This window comes from Thermothelomyces thermophilus, chromosome 2, assembly GCF_000226095.1.
Source record: "Thermothelomyces thermophilus ATCC 42464 chromosome 2, complete sequence".
NCBI classification, from domain to species: Eukaryota; Fungi; Ascomycota; class Sordariomycetes; order Sordariales; family Chaetomiaceae; genus Thermothelomyces; species Thermothelomyces thermophilus.
The window spans coordinates 3,436,105-3,459,670 of NC_016473.1; positions in this window are offsets into that span (position 1 = coordinate 3,436,105).

Here is a 23,566-nt window from a genome sequence, read left to right on the forward strand (position 1 = left end):
AAAGAAAGGTGCCGATATAATGGTATATGGTTTATCGACCTTAGATAAGTTAGAGGCAGTTAAGCGGCAAGAGTAGTAAGAGGCGCCTACTATGCCCTTGTTAGAGATTAATGATGCTATTAATACTATCGACTAAGGCGTCGTCTTTAGTTCTATCCTAGGTTTTCCTTTAGTCAATCCGGGTTCTGCTAATAGAACTATTCTAGTTTCTTAGGGTAGTTTAAATTCTTAACTAGTTCCTATAAGTTATCTTCTAGTCCGAAATCAAGCTATTTGACTAGGTACTATAGTTTTCTATTAATGATACGTAAATCTAGAATTTCTTTAACGTCCTATTCTTTCTCTTCGTCCTTTACTTTAATATATATAGCAACCTTAGCGTTCTTTAGTGCTGGTTTAAGAAGTGAAATATAAAAAACATCTATCTATAGTTATATAGATAATAGTAACGATAGTTAGTAGTTAGATGTCGAAATTCGTTCTTTAATAACGAAGGGTCTGACCTTCTTAAAGTCTAGCTTTATGCTTAGTCGTTTGGTTTATAAGTTTTGTATGATTAGGTAGACTTTGTCTCCCTTCTCTAGGTAAGGTCCCTTAAGTCTATGTTTATCGTAGTAGTTCTTTATTCTAGTCTTAATAAACTTGAGTTCCTTTTTAAGCTTCTTATATAATATATACATTTGTTCTACTTTGACTACTGCTCTCGGCACTATAACCTCTAGTTCTTACCTAAGGTCTACTTTATATCTGTAGTTCGCGAAGAACGGTATGACTTTAGTCGTTTCCGTTAGTGTTATATTATAAGCGAGTTATACTATTAGCAATAGTATAACTTAGTCGTCTTGCTAGTAGTTAATGTAAGAGTAGAGGTATTACTTAACAACTTAGTTTAGTTACTCCGTTTGTCTATTAATCTGTAGGTAGTATACTATCAACAGCTTGCTATTAACGCCTAATCGTTACATTAACGCTTACTAGAACTTCGATACGAACTTGGTATCTCTGTTAGTGATCTATTTTTATAGCTAAGCATATACTAATGTAACTTACTAATAGATTACGTCTACTAGCTATTTAGCTATCTAAGACTCCTTATAGGGAAAGAAGTATACCTATTTAGTTAGGCGATCTACTATAGTAAGAATACTATTGTAGGTTACTCCTATAGCTATGTCCTTAGATTCTAGCAGCTTTGTAATAAAGTCCATTGTAACCGAGCTCTATAGTTTGTTAGCTGTTAGCAGTAGCTAAAGTAGCCTATACGGCTTATATTATACCGTTTTGCTTCGATTACAGATGTTATAGTCCTATATAACTTCCTTAACTCGTGCCGTTAACTATAGAAAGTCGTAGTATTTCTTAACTTATACGCTAGTCTTCGTAACTCCTTTATATCCTCCAAGTTTCGACTTGTAGAGTTCTTAAATCATCTGCAGCTATTGGTCCCTATTATAAATATATACTTTGCCTGGGTACCAGAGTTTCCCATCTCTTTCTTCCACTCTATTAGGTACTAGTAATCTAGGTACTACTTAATACCATACCTCGTTAATCCTTTCTTCTCGAAAGATTATATAACATTCTAGGAACGAGTTAAGTAGATGATCTTCTATAGGTATCTACGTTTTATAATGTAGCGTCCTATCCATTCGTTCCTTGAATAACGGTAGTGTTATTTCTGTTCGTCCTTCTATATAATCCGTTCGTCGGCTTAAGATATCTGCTTGTACGTTCTCTTTGCCTTTCTTGTAATAGATCTTAAAATTAAATTCTATAAGGAATTCTACCCATTATATTTATTATCTATTAAGCTCCTTTGTCATTATAAAGTATCGTAAATTCTTATAATCTATATATACTTATACCGGTTTAATCGTACTACTAAGGTATAGTCGCTATTCCTTAAAAGCTTCGACAATCGTAAGTAGTTCTTTGTTATAGATTAGATAATTAAGACGTAGTCTATCGAGCTTCTTTAAAAAGAAGGCTATAGGATATAGCTTTCCTTATTCGTCTTGTTATCCTAATTGTCCTCTAATAGCATAGTCTAAAGCGTCTATTTCTACCTTGAATGGCTTCTTAGAATCTAGTAGTACTAGTACTAGATCTTTAGTAATGGCGTTACGGATCTACGTAAATACTTACTCGTGCTATTCTTCCTATTAGAATTTAGTGTTCTTCTTAGTAAGTTCGTATAAAGGTCATACGATCGCTCTAAAGTTCCTAATAAACATTTGATGGAAGTTTGTAAATCTAATGAAGCTTTGTATTTCCGTAACTAACGTTAATTATAGCTACTCCTTAATAGCTTTAACCTTTAAGGGTTCTATCTAGATTTGTCCTAGGGATATTTCGTATCCTAAAAACACTATCTTCCTAACGTAGAATTCGCTCTTTTCTTTATTAACTAATGATTTATATATGTATAGCACGTCTAGCACTACTTTTATATACTTCTAGTATTTGTCTATCGTCTTAGAGAAGATAAGTATATTATCGAGATAATATACTGTAAATTTGTTAAGAAAGGGTTGGATAGCTTGATTAATTAGGGCTTAGAACGTTGCCGGCGTGTTTATAAGTCTAAATAGCATAATAAGGTACTTATAGTAGCTATAGTGTATCTTAAAGGCCGTTTTCTACTTGTCGCCTTCTTTAATCTATATATAATTATAGGCTAATAGCAAGTTAAGACATATAAAATATTAGGCTCCTGCTAACTAATCTTAGAGCTATAAGATTAGCGGTAATAGGTATTAGTTTTTTATAATCTATTCGTTAAGTTACTAATGGTCAATATATAACTATAGCTTTCTATCTTTCTTAGGTATAAATAGGATTAGGTAGCCTACTAGCAATATCGATAGGTAGATATATTCTCTTTAAAGGTTCTCCTCTAAATATCGCTTAAGTTCTTTGTTCTATATCTAGCTCGTATAGTAAATCTTAAAGAACTTTAGTTATACTCCTTCCTTAAGCTTAATCTCGTAATCCTATAGGCCGTATTCTAGTAATCCTTCTAGATACTTCAGTTCGAATGCTAGGTGTCCCTTATATTCCTTTGGTACTTCCCTATTCTTGTCTCGTCTCTCGGTTTTCTAATAGTATACGAACTTGGTTCTGTCTATAGCGATACTAGCGATTTCTCCTATCTCAGCCTACTACTCCAATTATAGTACTCCGCATTTGTTAACGGAAAGAACAGCTATTGGCGGTTTAGCTCGTTCCTCCTATTGCGATATCGATATCGTTATCCTGCCTCTTCTAGAGTCTATAGTAGTCTATCCACTACTATCCGTCTCTTGCGGTAGATCTATAGGATATGCCTTCCCTTAAGCATCATCTGCTCGTAATCCTTATACGCTCCCTATTTTGCTAGTCAAATATAACTCCGTTTAGGGTTATAGGTAGCTACTATTCTTTTAGCTAATGTCTAGGTTATAATCTTTATACTATAGTAACCCTAATATTATATCTTTGTCGTTACTAATATCTATAATATTAAATACGACTGCTATAGTCTTCCCTACTATAGTGATGTCGATCGGTTTAGTCTCCCTATATACCTATTACGTTAGAAATAGCCCTTTAACTATACTATACTTCTGCTTTATTCTCTAGGGTATCTATAGCTAATTTATAAGTGTCGGCGAAATTAGGTTTATCTCTACTCTATTATCTACTAGTATAAGCATTTCGTACTATTTCCATTATACTATTATCTATAGTCGCTTGTCTTACTACCGTCGTCTAAAGATTATAGCAATTTCCTATATTTCTGCTAGGAGGTCTTAATATAGTGGTCTCTTACGCTAGTTCCTCCTATACTATACTACTACTTGCCGCTCTACAGGTGTTAATGGTTTCTAGGCCCCTTAAAGGGCCCTAACCCGTTTCCTAGGTCAGTACTAACCTCTTTAGTTATTTAGCTAATAGCAGCTTTGTCAATTGTACTTATTTCTATAAGCCATTAAGTGCTTACGGCTTCCTACCATTAAGTCCGTTCTGCTTTTCGTCATATATACTATAGCTTTATCTAAAGCTCCCAAATTTGCTATTTCTTTTTATTCGCGTGATAGAGGTAATCGTTACTCTAGTACGAGTCCTATATATCTCGTCCTATTCCGTAGTACCTAGGCTAGGCTCGTTTTAGAACTACCGTAATACTTTCTAGATTGTAGGCTTCGATCTTCTAGAGCAATTCGGCCGCTCTATTTTCTATATTGTAGACCTATTCTATAGCGCGGAGGCTTCCATCCTTATTTCCTTGTTAGGTTAGCTAGTAATTGTTTTTAAATTTATCACGGAAGTAATATCGGCATTTGTATACTATATACTAGAACCAGGGCACTTACGTATATGCCTTATATTAGGGGTATAGTCGTGTAGCATTGCCTAGGAGGTATTAGAATTCTTTCCTAAATCCTTCCTATTATATATAGACTATAGGTACTCTAATACTAAAGTAGGAGTATTTCTTCTAATAGCTTTCCTACGTACGCTCGTCTTTTCCGCGGTTTATATATATAAACTAGTATCCTAGGTTCTACACGTCATTACTAAATTACTAGTCATTAAGGTACTTGATATAGCTATCAGGCCTATCATATATTATAGGCTATTCTCTTTTAATAGTTTCTATAATATATTAGAGTTCTTTCGTTTCGTCCCTTATCTTATCACTCTACTAGGCAAGTCGAGTCAAGCGCCTATTCTATTTATATAGTTCTATATTAAGTCGGAAAACTTTATTATAGTACTATTCGATTTATTCCTAGAGGAATAGAACATTAGGTCTAGGTCTTTCGATTCCTTAGGTATCGATTATCTACAATCTATCCTACCTCTATATAACTATAAAATCTCACTGCCTTAAGGCTAGGAGAATCGAAATTGGTAGTATATATTTTCCTACCGTGTCCTATTTAGCAAGACCTATCTCTAGGTCTATAGTAACTAGTTTAGAGTATAGTGCTTGTTCGTCTTCACTGTTACTATTATATTCAAGACTATCCGTGTCACTGCCCCTATCTTTATAGCTTATAGCCGCTACTTTAATAACGTCTTTAGTAGTTTCGTTAATAACCGTAATTTCCTTTTTAGGGACTATCTTCTACTCTTTCTTTAGGCTTTGACATTCTCGCTTATAATGCCCTTTCTTTCTATAGTTATAGTAGGTAATATTAGACTTGTCTTTAGTTATCTTCTTCTAGTCCTACTTCTATATTATCCATATCTATAGCTCTAGGGTACGTCCTATATAAGGTACTGACATATACTCGCTTTTTCCTATTATTAGCCTTAATTATAGTTTCGTTTATTTAGCCTTGTTTCTATTACTCTTATATATAGAGTTAATTATTAATTCTAATAGCCTATATAATATATTTGTCTAGGGTTTTAGGCTAATTATACTTATATAGCTTGTCTTTACCCTTTTCTATTAAGCCGTTATAGAATAATTATATTAATACCTCGTTATTAAGCTAAGACTTAAGTATATCCTATCCAAACTATAGAGTATAAGAGGCTATTAACTTAGTCTATTAGAGATTAGCAAGTCTTTCTTATATATAAATCTTCTCGTCTTTGTCGCTAATAACCTTCTAAAGCTCTTCTTCGAAACGGTCGTAGGATCGAAAGACTACCTATATAAATATATCTCGGTCGTCTTTGTCTTCCTAAGTAAGGTAGTCATTCTATATAGGCTCGAACCATCTAAGTGCCTTGCCCTTTAATCTTATGGCTATATAGAGAACTTTAGCTTTATTGTCTAGAAACTTATCGTCATTAAGCCGGAAGTAAGATCAAAGGTTCATTAGGAATCCTACGAGATCCTCTTTAGTTCCTCCGTATTTGCTAGGTAGTTTGATCTTAATACGGCTCGCTTTAGCAGTCTCGAGCGCCTTAATTTTAGTATAGGCCTCGTTAACTAACTTCTATAAGTGCTTTTCGCCGTTCTCGAGTTCCTTAATTCGGGCTTAAGTAGCCTTATCTCTCTAGTCTAACTCCTAGATCTGCTAATAGAGTTAACTAAGCTAAGCAAGCAGCTGTTTGGCTGTAACGTTAATAGCTATATCGATGTTAAGGTCGAAGTTACCTCCGTTCTAAACTATAATAGAACAAAGGGAGTAATAGCAATATATAACGAACCTAACTTAGACTTCTTCTAAAAGGGTTTAGACGAAGGTAGATTAAGTAAGATAAGTAGGCAGGTCGTCTAAGGGATTTGGTAAAGCTAAAGGGTTTATAATAATACTAGAATTATCTCTTATAGTAATTAGCAATGCTTAGTATAAGTACTATAATTATAGGTTACTATTACTAGTAAACTCCTAAAGTCTACCTAACAAGTGACTAGCTAGCTAGCTATATATATATAATTGTCTGTTCTTCTTTAATAGTTATTATCAGTACTATTTTTCCTTTTACCTTGTGATTCTATATTATCGACGGTAATATGTTATTATCACTAGTAAAGACCTTAGTCTTAGCGGTGATAATCTTCTAATTAGTCCGTTAAGTAATTAGCTATCGGAATGTCCTACGTCCTAGCTATAGCCTGCTAGGCTATCTATATACTTATCCGTGACACTTCGTCAATCATACTCATTTCTATAAGCCATTGAGTGCTTATAGCTTCCTACTATTAAGTCCGTTCTACTTTTCGTCGTATATACTATAGCTTTATCTAAAGCTCCTAAATTCGCGATTTCTTTTCGTCCGCGTAATAGAGGCAGTTATTACTCTAGCACGAGTCCTATATGTCTTGTCCTGTTCTACAGTACCTAGGCCAGGCTCGTCTTAGAACTATTATAATGCCTTCTAGATCGTAGGCTTCGATCTTCTAGAGTAATTCGGCCGCTCTGTTTTCCATATTGTAGACCTATTTTATAAGGCAGAGGCTTCTGTCCTCATTTCCTTATTAGGTCGGCTAGTAATTGTTTTCGAATTTGTCGTGGAAGTAGTATTGGCATTTGTATACTATATACTAGAACTAGGGCACTTGCGTATATGCCTTATATCAAGGGTATAGTCGTGTAGTATTGTCTAGGAGGTATTAGAATTCTTTCCTAAATCCTTCCTATTATACGTAGATCGTAAGTACTCTAATGCTAAAGTAAGAGTATTTCTTCTAATAGCTTTCCTACATACGCTTGTCTTTTCCGCAGTTTACACGTATAAACTAATATTCTAGGTTCTATATATCGTTACTAAGTTACTAGTCATTAAGGTACTTAGCGTAGCTATTAGGCCTATTATATATCATAGGCTATTCTCCTTTAATAGTTTCTACGATACGTCAGAGTTCCCTTATTTTGTCCCTTATCTCATTACTCTACTAGGCAAGTCAAGTTAAGCACCTATCCTATTCGTATAGTTCTATATTAAGTCGGAAAACTTTATTACGGTACCATTCGATTCGTTCCTAAAGGAATAGAACATTAGGTCTAGGTCTTTTAATTCCTTAAGTATTAGTTATCTACGATCTGTCCCGCCTCTATATAACTATAAAACCCTACTACCTTAAGGCTAGGAGAATCGAAATTAGTAGTACGTATTCTCCTGCCGTATCCTATTTAGTAAGACCTATCTCTAGGTCTATAGTGACTAGTTCAGAGTACGGTGCTTATTCGTCTTTACTATTACTATCATATCTAAGACTATCCGTATTACTACCCCTATCTTTGTAGCTCGTAGCCATTACTTTGATAACGTCCTTAGTAGTTTCGTTAATGACCGTAATTTCCTTTCTAGGGACTATCTTCTACTCTTTCTTTAGGCTTCGACATTCTTACTTATAGTGCCCTTTCTTTCCGTAGTTATAGTAGGTAACATTAGACTTGTCTTTAGTTATCTTCTTCTAGTCTTGCTTCTATGTTATATCTATATCTATAGCTCTAGGGTATATCCTATATAAGGTACTAATATATGCTCGCTTTTTCTTATTATTAACCTTAACTATAATTCCGTTTATTTGGCCTTGTTTCTATTATTCTTATATATAAAGTCGATTATTAATTTTAATAGCCTATACAATATATTTATCTAGGGTCTTAGGCTAATTGTAACTATATAACTCGTCTTTAACCTTTTCCTTTAAGCTATTATAGAATAATTATATTATTACCTTATCGTTAAGCCAAGACTTAAGTATATCTTATCTAAACTATATAATATAGGAGGCTACTAACTTAGTCTATTAGAGATTAACAAGTCTTTCTTATATATAAATCTTCTTGTCTTTATCGCCAAAAACCTTCTAAAGCTCTTCTTCAAAATAGTTATAGAATCAAAAGACTACCTATATAAACGCGTCTCGGTCGTCTTTGTCTTCCTTAGTAAGGTAGTCATTCTATATAGGCTTAAACTATTTAAGTGCCTTACCTTCTAGTCTTATAGCTACATAGAGAACTTTAGCTTTATTATCTAGAAACTTATTATTATTAAGCTAGAAGTAAGATCGGAGGTTTATTAGAAATCCTACAAAATTCTCCTTAGTTCCTCCATATTTACTAGGTAGTTTAATCCTAATATAGTTTACTTTAGCGCTCTTAAGTACCTTGATTTTGGTATAGGCCTTATTAACTAGCTTCTACGAGTGCTTTTCGCCGTTCTCGAGTTCCTTGATTCGAGCTTAAGCAGCCTTGTCTCTCTAGTCTAACTCCTAGATCCGCTGCTAGAGTTACCTTAGCTAGGCAAGCAGCTATTCGGCCGTGACGTTAGTAGCTATATCGATATCAAGGTCGAAGTTACCTCCGTTCTAAACTATAATAGAACAAAGGGAGTGATAGCAACGTGTGATAAACCTGGCTTAGACTTCTTCTAAAAGGGTTTAGATGAAGGTAGTTAAAGCAGGATAAGCGTACAGGTCGTCTAAGGGATTTGGTAAAGCTAAAGGGTTTATAATAATACTAGAGTTGTCTCTTATAGTAGTTGGCGATGCTTAGTATAAGTATTGTGATTATAAGTTACTATTACTAGTAAACTCTTAGAGTCTACCGTAATAAGTGACTATCTATATATATATATAATCCTAGGATTACTAGTAGTTGTAGTAATTCTCTATACTAGCTTACCTGGCCTATGTTGTAAGCTAGTGATCCTTTGCTAGGATCATTTCTTACTAAGTGTGATCTTGTCTTAATTAGTCTATTATTCCTTTGGCTTGATTGGCCCGTTTGTGCTAGTGGCTCAGGCGGCATCTATATATATATTTCCATAACATATAGGGGAGAGGGGTAACCCCTAGGGGACCCTAGCCCTTACTACTATATCCTCTGTTTCCTAGCTATCAAACTAAAGGATAGCTACTCTATCCTATAATCACTCCCTAACCTAGACTACTAACCACTTTGGGAAGCCCTGGCTCTGTAAAGTGGCTAATAGCCAGATATAGTTAATAGTATCGAAAGCCCTTGAGATATTAAGCTGTAGGAGGGAGGTAGCTGCCTTGTGCCTCCAAGCCTCCTAAACCTGGGCCGTAATAAGCCGGATAGCTAGTTCGGTAGACCTATGTTCCCGGTTGCCTATTTGTTCGGCTAGGAGAAGCCTATAGGCCTCTACGACGGCCGTCATCTTCCGGGCGACTATAGCCTCTAGTACCTTGCCTACTATTAGCAAGAACGCTATAGGTCTATAGCTACCTAGGGTAAAGTAGGCCTATAGGGGTTTGCCGGGCTTACAGAGGACTACTATCTTGGCCCTTTTAAACTGGGCCGGGAAATAGCCGAGCCGTAGGCTCTCCGAGGCTAGTTTAGCTAGTATCTGGTAGAGCGGCCGCCTATAGGCCTTTAATAGGCCTATAGGAAGGAGGTCTTCCCCTAGGGCTTTCTATAGGGCCGCCCTAGCCAGTACTACCTTGACTTTGCCTACTATAACCTCCTAGCTTATTTTGAACTTCGGCTCCTAGTGGTCATTTAGATCCGGGTCGTCGATATCCGATAGGTCTGCTTCCGGGTTCGGAAAGAACTTATTAGCTAATGCTCTAGCCTTCTGTTAGTAGGTTATAAGCCCTCTTTTGAAGGCCGGGAGCTTTAGAGGGTCGATTAGTAGGTGGCTTTGTAGCCTTGCCTACCGCTCTAGTCTCTATAACAGGTCCGGCCGGTTAGTTGCCTCTTATAGCGTAGCTCTCTAGCTTTTGGTCTTCGCGGCTATAATGGTCTTAGCCTAGTCCTATAGGGCCTGCCGAAGTGCTTCCTATATATAGGGGTTTAGGGTACCCCTATAGGCCCTCTCTACCTTCTTAGCCCTCTTCTAGGCCTCTCGAACCTCCTTTGTCTACTATCGAGCTCGTTTGCCGCCTGTACTAGTGTCATAGATAAGCATATAGACGGCCTGGCAGGCTATAGCCAGGACACGGGACATTCCGACAGCTAATCACTTTATAGACCAATTAAAAGATTATTACCGCCAAGACTAAGGTCTTCACTAGTAATAATAACATATCATTGTTAATAATATAGAATTACAAGGTAAAAGGAAAATGTGACGAACCCAACTCAGACTGCTTCTGAAAGGGTCCAGACGGAGGTGGGTGAAACGGGACAAGCAGGCAGGTCGTCTGAGGGATTCGGTGAAGCCAAAGGGTTCACAACAACACTTAGAGTTGTCTCTCACAGTAATCAGCAATGCTTGGTATGAGTACTGTGATTGTGATTGTTACCACTGGTGAACTCCCAGAGTTCGCCAGAACGAGTGACTATATACAATTTCCTTGTCCTTTCCCCCTTGAGTCTTGATCGTGCGATCGCTGCTGCGATCCTGCGATCGTTACCCAAGTGCTCGTCTTGATCGAAGTGCGATCACTGCGATCACTTCCTGATTGGTCCTTAGGTCTTGTGGTTCCTGATTGGTTCTGTGCGCCTTGCCGGGTCGCCTTATGCAGCCAAATCGTGACACGATGCCCCTCCTTCAGGTCTTTCGTCCTCGAAAGACTCCGGTCCGTTTCAAATAGCGCCATCATCCCCTGTCTGTACGTAATTGCGTTTCCCAGTTTCTTCCTTCCTTTGCCTTCCCACGATGTTGTCGAGATGGCTGATCGTGTGAGAAAGAAGTCGAAATCTAAACCTGCTGCGTCGACTCTTCGTGCCAACCATCTCCTGGCCGCGATTCTCTCCTCGGATAATCTTTTAACGATGCGTCCTTGTACGCCGTGCGAGTCCAAAGGCCTTAGTTCGTGCGAGGTTTCGAAAAGCGATTCTTCTCGATGCGCAGAGTGCGTTCGCAACAAGCGTTCGAATTGTGACGTTCTTGGCGTTTCTCCTGCTCAGCTTCGGTCTATTGCGGCTCAGCATCAAAAACTTGAGGATGAGCTTATGGCTGCTGAGGAGCGGGTCCTTCGTCTCCGGAAACAGAAGCGAATGTGGTTTGAGAAGATGATGAGGGCTATCGCTCGGGGTATCGACAGTGTGGAGGAGTTGGAGCGAGTGGAACGTGAGGAGGCTGCGGCGGCGGTGGCAGCGGAAGCTTCTGGGGTTACTGCGTCTTCTTCGACCCCATCTCGCCTGTCCGCCGATTTCGGACAGCTTTGGGATGCCGTGTATCCTGAAGTTCCTTTGGATCCGTCCTTGCTGGCCGATTTCGGGTTGGTTTCGGGTTCGTCGCTTTCGGTCGGTCAGGGTTCCTCTGGTGGAACTGCTGAAGTTTCTCGGGGCAACTCAGGTTCTTAACTGGTTCCCATGAGTTGTCTTCTGGCCCAAAATCAAGCCATTTGACCAGGTACTGCAGTTCTCCGTTGATGATGCGTGAATCCAGAATTTCTTCGACGTCCCATTCTTCCTCTTCGTCCTCTGCTTCGATGTGCGTGGCAACCTTGGCGTTCTTTGGTGCTGGTTCGAGAAGTGAAATATGAAAAACATCCGTCCGTAGTCGCATAGATGACGGTAACGATAGTCGGTAGTTGGATGTCGAAATTCGTTCTTTGATAACGAAGGGTCCGACCTTCTTGAAGTCCAGCTTCGTGCTTGGTCGTTTGGTTCGTAAGTTTCGTGCGATCAGGTAGACTTTATCTCCCCTCTCTAGGCGAGGTCCCTCGAGCCTGTGTTTGTCGTAGTAGTTCTTCATTCTGGTCTTGACAAACTCGAGTTCCTTCTTGAGCTTCTCGTGCAGTGCGTGCATCTGTTCTGCTTTGACTGCTGCTCTTGGCACTGTGACCTCTGGTCCTTGCCTAAGGTCTGCTTCATATCCGTAGTTCGCGAAGAACGGTGTGACTTTGGTCGTCTCCGTTGGCGTCGTGTTGTAAGCGAGTTGTGCTGTTGGCAACAGCATGACCCAGTCGTTTTGCTGGTAGTTGACGTAAGAGCGGAGGTACTGCTCAACAACTTGGTTTAGTCGCTCCGTTTGTCCGTCAGTCTGTGGGTGATATGCCGTTGACAGCTTGCTGTTAACGCCCAATCGTTGCATTAACGCTTGCCAGAACTTCGATGCGAACTTGGTGTCTCTGTCGGTGATCCATTCTTGCGGCCAAGCATGCACTGATGCAACTTGCCGATAGATCACGTCTGCCAACTGTTCCGCTGTCCAGGACTCCTTGTAGGGAAAGAAGTATGCCCACTTAGTCAGGCGATCTACTACAGTAAGAATACTGTCGTAGGTCACTCCTGTGGCCGTGTCCTTGGATTCTGGCAGCTTCGTAATGAAGTCCATCGTAACTGAACTCCATGGTTTGTCAGCTGTTGGCAGTGGCTGAAGTAGTCCATACGGCTTGTGTCGTGCCGTTTTGCTTCGATTGCAGATGTCGCAGTTCCGTACGACTTCCTTAACTCGTGTCGTCAACTGTGGAAAGTCGTAGTGTTTCTTGACTTGTGCGACAGTCTTCGTAACTCCTTTGTGTCCTCCGAGTTTCGACTCGTGGAGTTCTCGAATCATCCGCAGCTGTTGACCTTTGTCGTGGATGTACGCTTTGCCTCGGTACCAGAGTTTCCCATCTTTCTCTTCTACTCCGTCAGGTACCACTGGTCCGGGTGCTGCTTGATACTGTGCCTCGTTGATCCTTTCTTCTCGAAAGATTGCGCAGCATTCGAGGAACGAGTCAAGTGGATCATCTTCCACGGGTGTCTGCGTCTCGTGATGCAGCGTTCCGTCTGTCCGTTCCTTGAACAACGGTGGTGTCGTTCCCGTTCGTCCTTCCGTGTGATCCGTTCGTCGACTTAAGATGTCCGCTCGTGCGTTCTCTTTGCCCTTCTTGTAGCGGATCTCAAAGTTGAATTCCGCGAGGAATTCTGCCCATCGTATTTGTCGTCCGTTGAGTTCCTTCGTCGTCGTGAAGTATCGCAAATTCTTGTGATCCGTATATACTTGTACCGGTTCAATCGTGCCGCTGAGGTATGGTCGCCATTCCTTGAAAGCTTCGACAATCGCAAGTAGTTCCTTGTCGTGGATCGGATAATTGAGACGTGGTCCATCGAGCTTCTTTGAAAAGAAGGCTACAGGATGTAGCTTCCCTTGTTCGTCTCGTTGTCCCAATTGTCCTCCGATGGCGTAGTCTGAAGCGTCCGTTTCTACCTCGAATGGCTTCTTGGGGTCTGGCAGTACCAGTACTGGATCCTCGGTGATGGCGTCGCGAATCTGCGTAAATGCCTGCTCGTGTTGCTCTTCCCATTGGAATTCAGCGTTCTTCTTGGTAAGTTCGTGCAAAGGTCGTGCGATCGCTCCAAAGTTCCTGAGGAACATCCGGTAGAAGTTTGCAAATCCGATGAAGCTTCGTACTTCCGTGACTGACGTCGGTCGTGGCCAATTCTTGATAGCTTCAACCTTTGAAGGTTCCATCCGGATTTGTCCTGGGGATATCTCGTATCCCAGAAACACCGTTTTCCTGACGTGGAATTCGCTCTTTCCCTTGTTGACTGATAGCTTGTACGCGTGCAGCGCGTCCAGCACTGCTTTTACGTGCTTCCGGTGTTCGTCCATCGTCTTGGAGAAGATGAGTATATCGTCGAGATAACATACCGCAAATTTGTCGAGAAAGGGTCGGATAGCTTGATCAATCAGGGCTTGGAACGTTGCCGGCGCGTTCGTAAGTCCAAATGGCATGACGAGGTACTCGTAGTGGCCATAAGGTGTCCTAAAGGCCGTTTTCCACTCGTCGCCTTCTTTGATCCGTATGTGGTTGTAGGCCGATGGCAAGTCAAGACGCGTGAAATATTGGGCTCCTGCCAACTGATCTCGGAGCCGTGAGATCAGCGGTAACGGGTATCGATTTTTCACGGTCTGTTCGTTGAGTTGCCGATAGTCGACGCATAACCGTAGCTTTCCGTCTTTCTTGGGCACAAACAGGATTGGGTAGCCTGCTGGCGATGTCGACGGGCGGATATGTCCTCTTCGAAGGTTCTCCTCCAAATATCGCTTAAGTTCTTCGTTCTGTGTCTGGCTCGTGTGGTAGATCTTGAAGAACTTCAGTCGTGCTCCTTCCTTGAGCTTGATCTCGTGATCCCATGGGCCGTGTTCTGGTAATCCTTCCAGATGTTTCGGTTCGAATGCTGGGTGTCCTTCGTATTCCTTCGGTACTCCCCCAGTCTTGTCTCGTCTCTCGGTTTTCTGATAGTATGCGAACTTGGTTCCGTCCATGGCGATACTGGCGATTTCTCCTGTCTCAACCCACTGCTCCCATTGCAGTGCTCCGCATTCGTCAACGGAGAGAACAGCTATCGGCGATTCAGCTCGTTCCTCCTGTCGCGATATCGATGTCGTTGTGCCGCCTCTTCCAGAGTCCGTAGTGGTCTGCCTGCCACTGTCCGTCTCTTGCGGTGGATCCGTAGGACATGCCTTTCTCTGAGCATCGTCCGCTCGCGATCCTTGCGCGCTCCCCATCTCGCTGGTCGAATACGACTCCATTCGGGGTCGCAGGTGGCCACCGTTCTTCCAGCTGATGTCCGGGTCGTAATCTTCATGCCATGGTAACCCCAATATCATGTCTTTGTCGTTGCCCATGTCCACGATGCTGAATACGACTGCTGTGGTCTTCCCTGCCACAGTGATGTCGATCGGTTCGGTCTCCCTGCGTACCCATTGCGTCGGAAATGGCCCTTTGACTATGCCATGCTTCCGCTTCATTCTCCAGGGTATCCGCAGCTGATTCACAAGTGTCGGCGAAATCAGATTCATCTCTGCTCCACTGTCCACTAGTGCGAGCATTTCGTGCTGTTTCCACTGTGCTGTTATCCACAGCCGCTTGTCTTGCCGCCGTCGTCCAAAGATTGCGGCGATTTCCCATGTTTCTGCCGGGAGGTCTCGGTATAGTGGTCTCTTGCGCCAGTTCCTCCTGTACTGCGCTACCACTCGCCGCTGCGCGGGCGTTAATGGTTTCCGGGCCCCTCGAAGGGCCCTGACCCGTTTCCCAGGTCAGTGCTGACCTCTTCGGTTGTTCGGCTGATAGCGGCTTCGTCGATCGTGCTCATTTCTGTGAGCCATTGAGTGCTTGCAGCTTCCCACCATTGGGTCCGTTCTGCTTTTCGTCGTGCGTGCCATAGCTTCATCTGAAGCTCCCGAATTCGCAATTTCTTTTCGTCCGCGTGATAGAGGCAGTCGTTACTCCGGCACGAGTCCCATGTGTCTCGTCCTGTTCCGCAGTGCCTAGGCCAGGCTCGTCTTGGAACTATCGTGATGCTTTCTAGATCGCGGGCTTCGATCTTCCAAAGCAATTCGGCCGCTCTGTTTCCTGCATCGTAGACCCATTCCACAGGGCACAAGCCTCCGTCCCTGTTTTCCTGTCGGGTCGGCCAGTGATTGTTTTCGAATTTGTCGCGGAAGTGGTATCGGCATTCGTGTGCCACACACTGGAACCAGGGCACTTGCGCATGTGCCTCGTGTCGAGGGTGCAGTCGCGTGGCGTCGCCTGGAAGGTATTGGAACTCTTTCCCGAATCCTTCCCACTGTACGTGGACCGTAGGTACTCCAGTGCTGACATAGGAGTGTTTCTTCCAGTAGCTTTCCCACGTACGCTCATCTTTTCCGCGGTTCGCGCGCATGAACTGGTACTCGGGGTTCCGTACGTCGTGGCTGAGTTGCTGATCGTCAAAGTGCTCGGCGTAGCTATCGGGCCCATCATATGTCACAGGCTGTTCCCCTTTGATGGTTTCCACGATACGTCGGAGTTCCCTCATTTCGTCCTTCATCTCATCGCTCTGCTGGGCGAGTCGAGTCAAGCGCCCATCCCGTTCGCGCAGTTCCGTGTTGAGTCGGAAAACTTCGTTGCGGTGCCATTCGATTCGTTCCTGGAGGAATAGAGCATTGGGTCCGGGTCTTTCGATTCCTTGGGTGTCGGTTGTCCACGATCCATCCCGCCTCTGCGTGACTGTGAAACCCCACTGCCTCAAGATTGGGAGAATCGAAATTGGCGGCGCATACTCTCCTGCCATGTCCCATTCGGCAAGACCTGTCTCTGGGTCCACAGTGACCAGTTCGGAGTACGGTGCTTGTTCGTCTTCACCGTTGCCGTCGTGTCCGAGACTGTCCGTGTCACTGTCCTTGTCTTCGTAGCTCGTGGCTGCTACTTCGGTGACGTTCTTGGTGGTTTCGTCGATGTCCGCGATTTCTTTTCCAGGGACTGGCTTCCATTCTTTCTTCGGGCTCCGGCATTCTCGCTTGTAATGCCCTTTCTTTCCGCAGTTGTAGCAGGTAACATTGGACTTGTCTTTGGTCGCCTTCTTCTGGTCCTGCTTCTGCGCTGCGTCCACATCCATGGCTCCGGGGTGCGTCCCGTACGAGGTACTAACGTACGCTCGCTTTTTCTTGTCGTTGGCCTTAACCGTGGTTCCGTTCATTCGACCTCGTTTCTGCTGCTCTCGTGCGTAGAGTCGATCATCGATCCTGATGGCCTGCGCGATGTATTCATCCAGAGTCTCAGGCCGATCGTACTTGTACAGCTCGTCCTTGACCTTTTCCTTCAAGCCGTTGTAGAACAGTTGCATCAACGCCTCGTCGTTAAGCTGAGATTTGAGCATGTCCTGTCTGAACTGTGCGGCGTAGGAGGCTGCTGACTTGGTCTGTCGGAGATTGGCGAGTCTTTCTTGCGCATGAATCTTCTCGTCTTTGTCGCCAAAAACTTTCCGAAGCTCTTCTTCGAAACGGTCGTAAGATCGGAAGACTGCCCGTGTAAACGCGTCTCGATCGTCTTCGTCTTCCTCCGTGAGATAGTCGTTCCACGTAGGCTCGAACCATCTGAGTGCCTTGCCCTCTAGTCTCGTGGCTGCGTAGAGGACTTTGGCTTTGTCGTCCGGAAACTTGTCGTCATTGAGCCGGAAGTAGGATCGGAGGTTTGTCAGGAATCCTGCGAGATCCTCCTTGGTTCCTCCGTATTTACCAGGTGGTTCGATCTTGATGCGGCTCGCCTTGGCGGTCTCGAGCGCTTCGATTTTGGCGTAGGCTTCGTTGACCAACTTCTGCGAGTACTTTTCGCGGTTCTCGAGTTCCTTGATTCGAGCTTGAGCAGCCTTGTCTCTCTGGTCCAACTCCTGGATCCGCTGCTGGAGTTGACCAAGCTGAGCGAGCAGCTGTTCGGCCGTGACGTTGGTAGCCATGTCGATGTCGAGGTCGAAGTCACCTCCGTTCTGAACCATGACAGAACAAAGGGAGTGGTAACAACGTGTGACGAACCCAACTCAGACTGCTTCTGAAAGGGTCCAGACGGAGGTGGGTGAAACGGGACAAGCAGGCAGGTCGTCTGAGGGATTCGGTGAAGCCAAAGGGTTCACAACAACACTTAGAGTTGTCTCTCACAGTAATCAGCAATGCTTGGTATGAGTACTGTGATTGTGATTGTTACCACTGGTGAACTCCCAGAGTTCGCCAGAACGAGTGACTATATACAATTTCCTTGTCCTTTCCCCCTTGAGTCTTGATCGTGCGATCGCTGCTGCGATCCTGCGATCGTTACCCAAGTGCTCGTCTTGATCGAAGTGCGATCACTGCGATCACTTCCTGATTGGTCCTTAGGTCTTGTGGTTCCTGATTGGTTCTGTGCGCCTTGCCGGGTCGCCTTATGCAGCCAAATCGTGACAGAAAAATAGTACTAATAATAACTATTAAAGAGGGACAGACAATTATATATATATAGCTAGCTAGCTAGTCACTCGTTAGGTAGACTCTAGGAGTTCACTAATAATAACAACCTATAATCATAGTACTTATACTAAGCATTGCTAATTATCATAAAAGACAACTCTAGTATTATTATAAACCCTTTAGCTTTATTAAATCCCTTAGACAACCTACCTACTTGTCCCACTTAATCTACCTTCATTTAAACCCTTCTAGAAGAAGTCTAAGTTAGGTTCGTTATACGTTGCTATTACTCCCTTTGTTCTATTATAGTTTAGAACGGAGGTAACTTTGACCTTAATATCGATATAGCTACTAACGTCACGGCCGAATAGCTACTCGCTTAGCTTAGTTAACTCTATTAGCAGATCTAGGAGTTAGACTAGAGAGATAAGGCTACTCAAGCCCAAATCAAGGAACTCGAGAACGGCGAAAAGCACTTATAAAAGTTGGTTAACAAGGCCTATACCAAAATCAAGGCACTCGAGACCACTAAAGCAAGCCATATTAAGATTAAACTACCTAGCAAATATGGAGGAACTAAGGAAGGTCTTATAGGATTCCTAATAAACCTTCGATCCTACTTCTGGCTTAATGATAACAAGTTTCTAGATAACAAAGCTAAAGTTCTCTATATAGCTACAAGACTAGAGGGTAAGGCACTTAGATAGTTTAAGCCTATATAGAACGACTACCTTACTAAGGAAGACAAAGATAACCAAGACGTATTTATATAGGCAGTCTTTCGATTCTATAACGATTTCGAAGAAGAGCTTTAGAAGGTTTTTAATGATAAAGATAAGAAGATTTATATATAAGGAAGACTTGCTAATCTCTAATGGACTAAGTTAATAGCCTCTTATACTATATAGTTTAGATAGGACATACTTAAGTCTTAACTTAATAACGAGGTATTAATATAATTATTCTATAATAGTTTAAAGGAAAAGGTTAAAGACAAGCTATATAAGTATAATCGGCCTAAGACCCTAGATAAATATATTATGTAGGTTATTAGAATTAATAATCGACTCTATATATAAGAGTAATAGAAATAAGGCCAAATAAATAGAACTATAGTTAAGGCTAACGACAAGAAAAAGCGAGTATATATTAATACCTTATATAGGATATATCCTAGAGCTATAGATATAGATATAATATAGAAGCAAGACTAGAAGAAGACGACCAAAGACAAGTCTAATGTTACCTACTATAACTATAGAAAGAAAGGGCACTATAAGTAAGAATGTCAAAGCCCGAAGAAAGAGTAGAAGATAGTCCCTAGAAAGGAAATTATAGTCATCGACGAAACTACTAAGGACGTTATCGAAGTAGCAGCTATAAGCTACAAAGATAGGGGCAGTGACACGGATAGTCTCGGATACGACGGTAATGGTAAAGACGAACAAGCACCGTACTCTAAACTAGTCACTATAGACCTAAAGATAGGTCTTGCTAAATAGAATATAGTAGGAGAATACGTACTACTAATTTCGATTCTCTTAGCCTTAAGGTAGTAAGGTTTCATAGTTATATAGAGGTAGGATAGATTATAGATAACTAATATCTAAGGAATCGAAAGACCTAGACCTAATGTTCTATTCCTCTAGGAACAAATCGAATGGTATTATAATAAAGTTTTCTAACTTAATATAGAACTATGTAAATAGGATAGGCGTTTAACTTAACTTACCTAGTGGAGTAATAAGATAAGGGACGGAATGAGGGAACTCTAATATATTATAAAAACTATTAAAGGAGAATAGCCTATAATATATAATAGGCCTAATAGCTATACTAAGTACCTTGACGACTAGTAACTTAGTAATGACGTATGGAACCTAGAATACTAGTTTATATACACAAACCACGGAAAAGATAAATGTATATAGGAAAGCTACTAGAAGAAATACTCTTACTTTAGCATTAGAGTACCTATAGTCTATATATAATAGGAAGGATTTAGGAAAGAATTCTAATACCTCCTAGGCAACACTATACGACTATACTCCTAACACAAGATAAATATACAAGTGCCCTAGTTCTAGTATATAGTATACGAATGCCGATATTACTTCTACGACAAATTCGAAAACAATTACTAGCCGACCCGACAAGGAAATAAGGACAGAAGCCTCCGCCCTATAGAATAGGTTTACAATATAGAAAACAGAGCAGCCAAATTGCTCTAGAAGAGCGAAGCCCGTAATCTAGAAGGCATTATAGTAGTTCTAAAACGAGCCTAGCCTAGGCACTACGGAACAGGACGAGATATATAGGACTTGTGCTAGAGTAACGATTGCCTTTATTACGTGGACGAAAAGAAATCGCGAATTTAGGAGCTTTAGATAAAGCTATAGTATATATAACAAAAAGTAGAACAGACTTAATAATAGGAAGCTATAAGCACTTAATAGCTTATAGAAATAAGTATAATTAACGAAGCCGCTATTAGCCAAATAACTAAAGAGGTCAGCACTGACCTAGAAAACGGGTTAGGGCCCTTCGAAGGGCCTAGAAACCATTAACGCCTATATAGCGGCGAGTAGTAGCATAGTATAGGAGGAACTAGCGTAAGAGACTACTATATCGAGACCTCCTAGCAGAAATATAGAAAATCGCCGCAATCTTTGGACGATAGCGGCAAGACAAGTGACTATAGATAATAGTATAATGGAAACAGCACGAAATGCTTGTACTAGTAGATAGTAGAGCAGAGATAAACCTAATTTCGCTAACACTTGTAAATTAGCTACGGATTCCTTAGAGAATGAAGTAGAAGTATAGTATAGTCAAAGGGCTATTTCCGACGTAATAGGTATATAAGGAGACCAAACTAATCGATATTACTATAGTAAGGAAGATTATGGTAATTATATTTAGTATTATAGATATAAGTAACGATAAAGATATAATATTAGGGTTACTATAATATAAAGATTATAACCTAGACATTAGCTAGAAGAATAGTAGCTACCTATAACCTTAAACGGAATCGTATTTAACTAGTAAGATAAAGAGCGTATAAGGATCATAAGCAGACGATACTTAAGGGAAGGCATATCCTATAGATCTACTATAAGAGATAGATAATGGTAGACAGACTATTATAGACTTTAAAAGAGGTAGTATAACGACATCGATATCGTAATAGGAGGAACAAGCTAAACTACTAATAGCTATTCTCTCCGTTAACGAATGCGGAGCACTGTAATTAGAGTAGTAGGCTAAGATAGAAGAAATCGCTAATATCGCTATAGATAGAACCAAGTTTATATACTATCAGGAAACCAAGAGACAAGATAAGACTAGGGAAGTATCGAAAAAATATAAAAGATACCTAGCATTCGAACCGAAGTATCTGGAAGGATTACTAGAATACGGCCTATAGGATCACGAGATCAAGCTTAAGGAAGGAGTATAACTAAAGTTCTTTAAGATTTACTATATAAGCTAGACATAGAACGAAGAACTTAAGTAATATTTAAAGGAGAACCTTCGAAGAGAATATATTTACCTATTGACATTGCTAGTAGGCTACCTAATTCTATTTATGCCTAAGAAAGATAGAAAGCTATAGTTATATATCGACTATTGGCAACTTAATAAATAGACTATGAAAAACTAATACCCGTTACCGCTAATCTTACGGCCCTAAGATTAGTTAGTAGGAGCCTAATATTTTATATATCTTAACTTACTATCGGCCTATAACTATATATAGATCAAAGAAGGCGACAAGTGGAAAACGGCCTTTAGGATACCCTATAGCTACTACAAGTACCTTGTCATACTATTTAGACTTACAAATACATTAGTAACGTTCTAAGCCCTGATTAATCAAGCTATCCGACTCTTTCTCGACAAATTTATAGTATATTATCTCGACGATATACTTATCTTCTCTAAGACGATAGATAAACACCGAAAGTATGTAAAAGTAGTACTAGACATACTATATACATATAAACTATTAGTTAACAAAGAAAAGAGCAAATTCCACATTAGGAAGATAGTGTTTTTAGGATACGAAATATCCCTAGGACAAATCCGGATAGAACCCTTAAAGGTTAAAGCTATCAAGGAGTAGCTATAACTAACGTTAGTTATAGAAATACAAAGCTTCATCGGATTTATAAACTTCTACTAGATGTTCATTAGGAATTTCGGAGCGATTATACGACCTTTATACGAACTTACTAAGAAGAATGCTAAATTCTAATAAGAAGAATAGTATAAGTAAGCATTTATATAGATCTATAACGCTATTACTAAAGATCTAGTACTAGTACTACTAGACCTTAAGAAGCTATTTGAGGTAGAAACGGACGCTTCAGACTACGCTATCAGAGGACAATTAGGATAACGAGATAAATAAGGAAAGCTACATTCTATAGCCTTCTTTTTAAAGAAGCTCGATAGACTACATCTTAATTATCTGATCTATAATAAAGAACTACTTACGATTATTAAAGCTTTCAAGAAATAATAACTATATCTTAGTGGTACGATTAAACCAATATAAGTATATATAGATTATAAGAACCTATAATACTTTATAATAATAAAGGAACTTAATAGACAATAAATACGATAGGTAGAATTCCTCGTAGAATTTAACTTCGAGATCCGCTATAAGAAGGGTAAAGAGAACGTATAAGCAGACATCTTAAGCCGACGAACGGATCATATAGAAGGACGAACGGAAATAATACTACCGTTATTTAAGGAACGAATAGACAGAACGCTATATCACGAAACGCAGATACCTATAGAAGATAATCTACTTAACCTATTCCTAGAATGCTATACAATCTTTTGAGAAGAAAGGATTAACGAGGCATAGTATTAAGTAGTACCTAGACTACTAGTACCTGATAGAGTAAAAGAAAGAGATAGGAAACTCTAGTATCGAGGCAAAGCATATATTCATAACCAGAATTAATAGCTACGGATGATTCGAGAACTCTACGAGTCGAAACTCGGAGGATATAAAGGAGTTACAAAGACTATCGTATAAGTCAAGAAATACTATGACTTTTTATGGTTAATGGTATAGGTTAAGGAAGTCGTATAGAACTACAACATTTATAATCGAAGCAAAACGGCATAATATAAGCTATATAGGCTACTTTAGCCACTACTAATAGCTAATAAACTATAAAGCTTAGTTACGATAGACTTTATTATAAAGCTACTAGAATCTAAGGATATAGCTATAAGAGTAACCTATAATAGTATTCTTACTATAGTAGATCGCTTGACTAAATGGGTATACTTCTTTCCTTATAAGGGATCCTAGATAGCTAAATAGCTAGCAGACGTAATCTATTAGCAAGTTACATTAGTATATGCTTAGCCGTAAGAATAGATTACCAATAGAGATACCAAGTTCGTATCGAAGTTCTAGTAAGCGTTAATACAACGATTAGACGTTAATAGTAAGCTGTTAACGGCATATTACCTATAGACTAACGGACAAACGGAGCGACTAAACCAAGTTATTAAACAGTACCTCCGCTCT